Source organism: Stylophora pistillata, chromosome 9 (assembly GCF_964205215.1).
Source record: "Stylophora pistillata chromosome 9, jaStyPist1.2, whole genome shotgun sequence".
In the NCBI taxonomy this organism is placed as follows: Eukaryota; Metazoa; Cnidaria; class Anthozoa; order Scleractinia; family Pocilloporidae; genus Stylophora; species Stylophora pistillata.
In genome coordinates, this window is record NC_142527.1 from 5927701 (window position 1) to 5937459 (window position 9759).

Sequence of the window (9759 nt, forward strand, 5' to 3'; positions counted from 1 at the left end):
ATGTAGAATTATATATAGAATTATATATTAGAATTATATATATATATATATATATGAGTAAATGAAAATGCAAATTTAAAACACTTACTAAGTTACAGCACAAAGTATCACGAGATGTATACATATACTTTACTTTTCTTAACGCAAAGAAAACTTTTACGTTACAATTGTAGAAGAGATTTTGCTTATGTGATCATTAGCTGCGACATAAGTTACACAAAAAAGTCACTTCCTAAGAAAACTTACATTGTATACAGTGCATTGAAATCCTACCAAGGAGGCATTCTTAACTAGTGCAGTGTTTGCAGCCGTTCCTGGGCTACTCTTTCTCCTTTTTATCTTCTTCTAGCCATACATCTCCCTAGATTTAACTTAATTTTGCAGCAATTGACTCAATTTTGTGAAAAGTAGACTGGTGGGAGAAGAAAACGCTACATAAAAAATGACCTCTCAGGCAACTGAAACATTGTAAATGAAGATCTACTCAAAGTATCCGCGTAGTCTATGTTATTAGAGAAGTGGTGTGTCAACCAAGGGACGGAAAAATCGTTCCTCCCAGCTGCTCTCTTCGGCCGTGCCGATCACATAAGCTCGTCGTCACTAGAATCGTGATCTGTACAGCGGACAGGGAATTTATCTGAAAGGCAAATTTATGAATCATGAAAAGAAGAGGCCCGAGTAAAGGCATACTATTCCTTAATATGGCACTTTTCGCTAATTCCTGCAGCGACATTGCTATGTTGCCCAAGTGTTTAGTTTTAACTATGATGCATTCGTCTATACTTTCGATTTTACATCTTCGGACATTTGCTTTTAGATTGCAATGGAACTACACTTTTGTTTAAAGTTTTGATTGTTTCTTTTTGTTTCGGTACCACATGATTGTGATTTCCTCTGCAGTTTTGTTTTGTTTTGTTTTCTTTTTATACATAACTCATGGCTGAAAGACGAAAGATTCATCCATCGACAACTTGTCAAAGTTAAGTTGCTCTTAATTGTCTGCACGTTGAAAAGAAAATCAAACAAACGAATCCATGCAGTTAACTTGATAAAGGAATAGCGATGATAGTACTCCACGTCACTAATACCAAGGAATTGACATTAATAGGCGCAGCTCGTTCTGCTTCGGCTCATACTAAGGCCGTCGAAAAAGAAATTACCGGAGAAACTTCGAATAAACAGATTAATGGGGCAAACTAACTGACTGATAAAAATGAAGAGAAACGTTTCGATAGATTAGTGATGTCAAAAATAAATGATCATCAAGAGAAAAACATACCTCTCATAAATCCGTATACGTACAGAGGATTGTTTTGTTCTGTGCAAAGAACGGGGAACCTGTCTGCAGAGACAAAAATATCTTGGATATATCAACAAAGTTGAAATGGTAAATTGGCCACCGTAATGATTACAAAAGCTGACGTTTCGAGCGTTAGCCCTTCGTCGGAGCGAAGCCCTTCGCTCCGACGAAGGGCTAACGCTCGAAACGTCAGCTTTTGTAATCATTACGGTGGCCAATTTACCATTTCAACTTTGTTGATATATCCAAATTATTTCGTTACTCCCACCGACGCAGCCCCAAACAGTTTCTTTCGAAACTATCAGCCTTTATTCAAAAATATCTTGGTTTAGTATATCCCAGATTACTGATTATAACTCTAAAGGAGGGGGTAAGTGCACTGTTAGGCAGTGTATATTATTCTGCTTTTATTCTGCTAATTTCATATTCAAACGTTTACTCCATTTAGTTGGAGTGTCCATTCATTGCCGGTTCAACGAACGTCCACTGAAAACCACGCGGAATAAACTATGCGTATCACTTAACATAAAAAAAAAATCACTGTCTTGACGCAACAAATCGGTTGATAAATGAGTCACAATTATCTCAAGTTGTAATCATCAGTTTTCTGATGGATTTCATCTTTCCTCTTGGAGATACATCTTACTAGACGTTTTGTTGTGTATTATCGAGTGATAATGAGTATTTTTATGAGTTGTGCCGTATATTGACGAGCCCGTAGGGTGGGCCAAAATGCAAATAACGAGTAAAAATACTCAGCGATACGACACACCAAAACGTCTAATATGTATTATCCAACACGCCAAATTATTATTTCAGTGAGGGCGAATTCCGCAGATATTCATTTACGGGGAGTGCAGGACAGAAGTATGCGAAGCCGAACGGAATTAATGAAATTTTCTTCAATAAATGATGAAATTTCATAGTTGTCTAACTGCTTTTCTTTGTTCGATTTATCTAATAAGCTTGGATCAATATTCGCCAGCCATTCCGATTCTTCGTCGTCACAAAAATAATTTAGATCGTCCGCCATTGTTTTGGTAACTTCAATCCAATTCTTGGCTTGCGCGATGCCTGTTTAACCGGTTTTCTGGAGTAGAAATACCGCGTGACATTTGTACTCGTCTTGGGCGTTATTTGTACTCTAGCTGGATAACAAATATATCTTATTATCCAACTACACTTAAAAAAAAAACTTTAAATTTAATATTTATATCGTGCAAAATACATGAAATATATTATCAAATGCGCTTTACATGAAATTAAATTATCGACAGAAATAAGTTATCCAGAATAAATAAAAATATCACAAAAAGTAATGAATCTTTAAAAATATAATAGAAACATAGTATAAAAAATAGTCCTAATAAAAAGCTAATCTAAAAAGATGGGTCTTTAGCTAATCCTTTGAAGCTATTAAAATTGTGCTCATTTCGTATTTGTGATGGTAACCCATTCCACAATTTAGGTGCCGCAGCTAAAAAGAGCACGGTCTCCCGATGTCTTTTTAGTTAAAGTTCTTGGCGTTGGAAGCATGATCCCCATTGGACACGATTTGAAATTGTATCCCTTTTCTTCCTTTTGGCTAACGAGTTCTTGTAGATATACTGGAGCTTGTCCATAAATCGCCTTAAAAGTAATTGTAATAATCTTAAATTGAATCCTAAATTCTACTGGAAGCCAATCAAGGGTACGTAAAATTGGTGAAATGTGATAAAACCTTGGAATCCTTGCTGCGGAATTCTGGAGCCGTTGTAACTTTTCTATTTGTTTAGTTGGTAACCCATACAAAATAAGATACAATGAATATAAGAAGTTCTTATATTTTGAACTGCGGTATTAGATACGTATGATGCACGATCCTCGCAGTAGATAGCGCTATTTATGCAATAGCGAAAATCAGACCTGGAAAAAAAAAAAAAAAAAAAAAAAAAAGGTCTGATTTTCGCTATTGCATAAATAGCGCTATCTACTGCGAGGATCGTGCATCATACCCATACAAAATACTATTACAATAGTCAATGCGCCCAATTATTAGGGCATGAACAGGTGTCTGGGTTGCTTGGTTGCTTAAATACTTTACACTTACTTTACACTTACTTTACAAAAATCGATGACACCCATCCAGACAGCCAGTTTTACGTGAAGGGCTACAAACTATATCGAAAGGATAGAACAAACTTCGGTGGCGGTCTTATAATTTATGCAAGATCCGACCTTTTAACAAAACGCGTTGAAAACGTCAAAACAGTTGGTCTAGAATCAATTACTATTGAGGTCAGAACCCGAAAGAACTCGCCAAGATTTGTCCTGTGCGGTCTTTACAGACCGCCAAAAATAACCAAAGAAATTTGGACACTCGAACTGGAACGACTACTGGAATCGATCAACAGGCTCTCCGATGATTACACACTACTTGGAGACTTGAACTGTAACATCCTAGTACCCGACAAAGAGCCAAAATTAGGAAGTCATCTACTAAACCTGTGCGATGTTTACAATTTGAAATGTCTGATTGACACACCAACCAGAATTACAGCCAACTCCGAAACTCTAATTGATGTGATTTTGACATCAAAAAGAGTGAATTCTTACGTGCGGGTGCCTTTAATCCAGATATAAGCGATCATCATTTGGTGTACGCAATAACAAGAGCCGCGTATCCCAAACGGGCCCCTAAGATTACTATCAGAAGGAACTTCAAGAATTTCGATGCGGAAAGATACAACGAAGACCTTGCCTTTATACCTTTCCATGTTGCAAACACCTTGGAAGACATCGATGATGTATAATGGATATGGGAAAAACTCCTAACAGACGTACTTGACGATCATGCTCCCCTAGTACAGAGGAAATCAGTTAAACCTAAGCCACCCTACTTTAATTCTGAAGTGATGGCCGCTATTCGATGTAGGAATAAATTTAGACGAACATATTACACTACCAAGGAACCAAGCGATTGGGAAAATATCGTCAACAAAGAAATCGTGTCGTAAACCTGAGAAGAAGGGCCATTAAGAAATACTTTGCCAAGCAATGCAGTGCATCTACCGGAAATCATTCGGAATTTTGGAGCGTGCTTAAACCATTCTTGTTCTCCAGGAAAAGTCAGATGTCTGAGTCTATTCAGTTAGTGGAAAGCGAAAACATCATCATCCAAGACCAAAATTAGATTGCAGATATCCTTAATGATCATTTTCTCAGCATAAGCGCACTGGCCTCGCCTGATCCGAAAAATCACCCCAGTATTTCCACCATCGTGAACAACGTTTCTTCTACTGCTGTCTTTAACTTCACCTCAGTAACCGAATCCACGATAGCAGACTTGTTAAAGTCACTTAACATCAGAAAAGCTACCGGGTGTGATTTAATACCTCCTAGGGCTTTGAAAGAGGTTATCCCAGTCTCAGCCACCTGATCTGTTCTCTGATCAACCAACTGATAATCAGAAAGGAGACATCCAGCACCTGGAAACACGGGGAGGTTTTACCGTCCTTCAAAAATGGTGATGCAATGGACAAAACAAACTATCGACCAATTACTATTCTGCCTGCAATTAGCAAAGTGTTTGAAAAAAGCTTATGTCCTCAGTTAACCTCTTACTTTGAAACTATCTTCCCAGCCACCCTAACTGCCTACCGAAAGAACCACAGCAGCTGTACTACCTTGCTGAGACTGACTGAAGACTGGAAAACTGAACTAGATTCAAACAACACTGTTGGAACGACACTAATTGACCTCGGCAAAGCCTTTGATCGTCTCCCTCACAATCTACTACTTGAAAAGCTTGCAGTGTACGGTGTCAGCCTAGAAAGGCTAGAGCTACTGGCAAACTATCTGAAAAACAGAACACAATGTGTTAGGTTAAATGTCATTCGTTCACGCACCGAAAAGATAAGGTCAGGTGTTCCACAAGGGTCTGTATTAGGCCCGCAGCTATTCAACATTTTTATAAACGACTTGTTCTACAACATTAAAAAAGCCAAACTATCCGCATATGCAGACGACAAACAACTTTACTGTAGTAACGCAAACGCGAGAATTGTACAGGAGATCCTAAATTCTGAACTAGCTGTGGTTTCAAGCTGGATCAAGGACAACGGCCTACTTCTAAATGCTAAGAAATGTGAATCCTTGGTCTTCACAAAATCAAACCTCCAACGTAACCAAGCAAAGAAAGACAAAACCAGCTTCATGATTGATGGAACATCTATACAACCCTCTACCACCTGCAAACTCCTGGGCGTCCTTATAGATGACCGGCTGAATTTCAACAATCACGTAGCTTCACTATGCAAGAAGATTAGCAAGCAAATTGCAATCATATGCCGGTTTAGAAAACTTCTTAGCTTTCAAACCAAGCTTACACTATATAAGGCTTACATTCTTCCTCACTTTAGCTATTGTTCCACAGTGTGGATGCACTGTGGAAAAACAACATTGGCTAAACTTGAAAAACTCAACGAGCGTGCTTTAAGATCAGTCCTTAACAACAGCACTAGTACCTCTAGTACTCTACTTGAAACAGTAAATATGCCCACATTGCACAACAGAAGAGTCCAGGACATGTGCATTCTATTTTATAAAGTTATTGACGGGACAACATCAAATCCACTTCGTACTCTGCTGACGCTTAGAAACAACTCGCACAACCTACGTGGCGAACTGATTCTTGTACAACCCAGAGTCAACACTACTAAGCATGGGCTAAATACTTTCAGGTACTTTGGTCCAAAAATCTGGAACTCTTTAAATAATGACTTAAGAACTTCACGAACACTAAAAGAGTTTGTAACACGTATCAGGAAAATTGCTTTTGACGTATGTAACTGTACCCTTTGTTGCTCTTAGACTTAATATCATTTTTACTCTGTATGTAGTTTTAGTACCCTATCTTTTCCGTAGCATGTATATAGTTATATTAGTGTATTTATAATGTTATTAAATTGGTTGATTAATTAATTAATTAGTTAACCTTATATTTTACTTATTATCTCTGAACTTTTGTTGTAACTTTTTAGAATTATTTTTCATTTATTTTCTACTCGATTCATTAGCTATTTAAACTAGGTACCTGACAAGCTCCATAAATTTCGAGTATAAATAAATCTACATCTACAAATCTACACTAACTCCGCACACTTTTGTCACGCACTCCCCGTAAATAAATATCCGAAAAATTCGCCCGCACTGAAATAACAATTTGGCGTGTTGGATAATAAGTAACTTATTAAACGTTTTGTTGTGTCTTATCGCTGAGTATTTTACCCGTTAATTGTATTTTGACTCGGCCTACGGGCTCGTCAAAGTACGGCACAACTCCTAAAAATTACAATTATTATTCGATACTACACAACAAAACGTCATGTAAGACGTTCTGTTCTATCCTTTTCTTTCGTGGGTATTAATGGTTACACACTTAAATCCGCTTTGAAATAAAGTTTACCTCTACTTCTTCTACCACCACTTTGGTTCAACATCAAAAAAGCTCGTTCGGCGCTAGTTTTGAAGGCATCTTCGACTGAAAATTTTCAAACTACATGAAAAGGATAATGGCTCCTGTTTACCAATTTTCAAAATTGAAACGGATTCTGTTACATAGGGAAGATTAATCTGCCATTTGGTGTACGTTGATTTTTGGTGGGTAGTAAAGGTTTTACGAAAATCGATATTGGAAATGACTTTCAAACAAAAAATGACCGAATTTAGTGCATTTTCAAGTACACAAGGCTGATCCTTGTACTTCGTAAATGGCCTTCATCTTGTGTGCAAATTGCAGACACATCTTTAATCTTCAAAAAGCCGCGTTTTGATTTGGAAGTTAGTACCTCGGTCTATAACTCCGAAAAGTACGTTTTATGAAGCCTTGTGGGTCAACTGGCCTATTCTTCTCTAACTAGCGAGGTTCCGTTCAAATTTGCCGTTTTTAGGGCTACTGCTTCCCAAGAAGGCGAAGCCATAATTCTGTCCTGTTGAGTGAGTGGTGAGGCCATCATTTTGTCTTGTTGAGTGGGTGGCGAGGCTATCATTTTGTCCTGTTGAGTGAGTGGTAAAGTCATAGTTTTGTCCTGTTGAGTGAGTGATAATGCCATCATTTTGTCCTGTTGAGTGAGTGGTAATGCCATAATTTTGTCCTGTTGAGTGAGCGGCGAGGCCATAATTTTGTCCTGTTGAGTGAAAGACGAAGCCGTAATTTTGTCCTGTTGAGTGAGTGAGCTCGAGTGTAACAATAGAATACGAATGCCCACCACGAAGTCTGCCGAGTTTCACCCGAAATATGTATTCCTCGCTGTTGGTTTGGAAACTTTGGAGAAAAACTTAGTTATCCAAAAAGAGAACATTTAATCATTTTAATCAGCGAAAAATGCTCAAAAGAGCCGCTAGATTTTCGAAGTGAGGAAGGTCCGAAGTACAGAGTAAACATTCAAAAGCTTCAAGTACCAATCTAGCGAGGTCCGAAATACGATACCTTGAGTTTAGCAGTGACTCTTTCCTCGAACATGGACCATGGAATATCTTTTTGCATGAAACAAAAGTCTCACAAAAATGAAATTGCAATAAAAAAAAATTAATGATTTGTAATAAACTGGCAAAACTAAAGTTAAACTTGATAAAAGAAGTCTAGTTTAATCATTATTGGAGCCTAGAGAATAGACCGATAAAAAAAGAGCTAACCGCTATAAGTTATCATCACTATAAAGCTAACCATTATAAGTTATAATCACTATAAAGCTAACCGCTATAAGTTATCATTACTATTACCGTAAATGGTTTGAACCCGGGGGTAACATGTGAAGGTGTAGTCTGATCGTCCGGGTGAGTGTAGTCCTGAGAAGGACTGTTGTCGGTGGCAGTGACTGACGTTTCGACAACCTGTGCGGAAGTCATCATCAGAGTCAGATTCTACTGACAACAATCACTCACTTGACTCTGATGATGACTTCCGCACAGGTTGTCGAAACGTCAGTCACTGCCACCGACAACAGTCCTTCTCAGGACTACACTCACCCGGACGATCAGACTACACCTTCACATTACTATTACCGCTGTCATCATCATTATTGGCAGTATTATCCTTTACATTATCGCTATCATTACTGTTGACATGATTATTTGGTGCTATTTAATTATTGGTGGTTCAGTGTCAATTAGTCAACATGTTTTTGGATCATCTTTCTTTTGTGGAACAAGCCTGAGTCATGAATATACTCCTAACGCATCATCGCATATTTATATTTACATGCAGTCGTAAAGTCCATTTTTAGTGATGCTCCCGCATTCTGCTTTAGAGGAATTCTTTCAACGAACTTCTGACTTTAACACGTCAAGCTTCCAAAATAAAATTGATTGATAGTTCTATTTAAATATTTATTAAGTTTTTTCTTATATAAAATAGCCACCAATGCTCAGAGCCTAAATTTTTACTTGATGATTCATTTCGAGAGAGAGGAGTACAATAAGTTTCGCTCTCAACTTGTCTGACTTCCTCCCAGACGCTCTGTCTTATATAATGCCTCCAGATCGCAAGAGTGACCACAGAAAGAAAATTACTTACCTTCCAAAAATCCTCCGATGGACAAGGGATCGTTTGGCTCTGTGCACTGCACTGGGAATCTCTCTACAGAGTGAAAAGTATGAGTCAGCCAAATTCGGCATACGCTAAGGAGTTTTTCATGCAATGGAGCAAAGTTTCCCAAAGTTTCGGGGAAATTATATGAATTAAAACAAAACAAACGTCCCAGATCGTCAGCGTAAGTTACCTTGTAGCTGATTATCCTGATCTTCTGTAGCCTCTGTTACGCACGAGAGAAACCATTGAATCACCTGAATCAAAACTTGAAAAAGTTTTATTAAGAAGAGGAGGAAAGGACGCATATTTGGAGTACTTAATCAACGACTGACAAAATGAGAGGTGATTTACGTTCTATAAGACCCTTCAACAACTCTTTGGTATTGTGGTCTTTAATCATGCGGATAATTGCGTATAAGTATCTGATTACTGACCTCTGTCGACACGAAACGTTTCCTCATGCCCAGGGGAGTTGAAATTTGAATTTCATGACGTTATATATAAATGGATAATCACATACTCTACGCATGTTGCTAAGTAATAAAATTAAATTCTCTTCAATCTAATTGTCAACATTTCGCAAGACTCAATTACTGTTTACAAAAATATAACGATTTCCCATCTGATTTTTCATGCCTTTGATTCCATGACTATGAATTCCAGCAAAGTCAACGAAATGTACGTGATAACTGATGATGTTTTCTGTTTTCTCTTCTTTGATGTCCTTATCACTCGGGTTAAGCAGTCATTTTAAATGACTGGTTAGGTAATACCCTAGGCTCTGTGCCAAGTACTTAGGGTCTGTCTGTAAAGAGCGGACGGGGCGGGGGGTGAATACAGATTTCCTTACCACAAATATCTCAGCTTATAATGTAACAGCTGTGAGGAT

General features: G+C 37.9%; 1 long non-coding RNA gene across 1 annotated transcript; it reads right to left on the reverse strand.

Moving 5' to 3' along the window:
• Window positions 1–107: 107 nt before the first annotated feature.
• On the reverse strand, window positions 108–9399 carry LOC148722927 (uncharacterized). The gene is made up of 5 exons (XR_015991775.1): window positions 9391–9399; window positions 9061–9124; window positions 8856–8918; window positions 1280–1342; window positions 108–637 (listed from the first exon to the last, which is right to left on the reverse strand). It is a non-coding gene; the product is annotated as an uncharacterized LOC148722927 (long non-coding RNA).
• Between the last annotated feature and the right edge of the window lie 360 nt (window positions 9400–9759).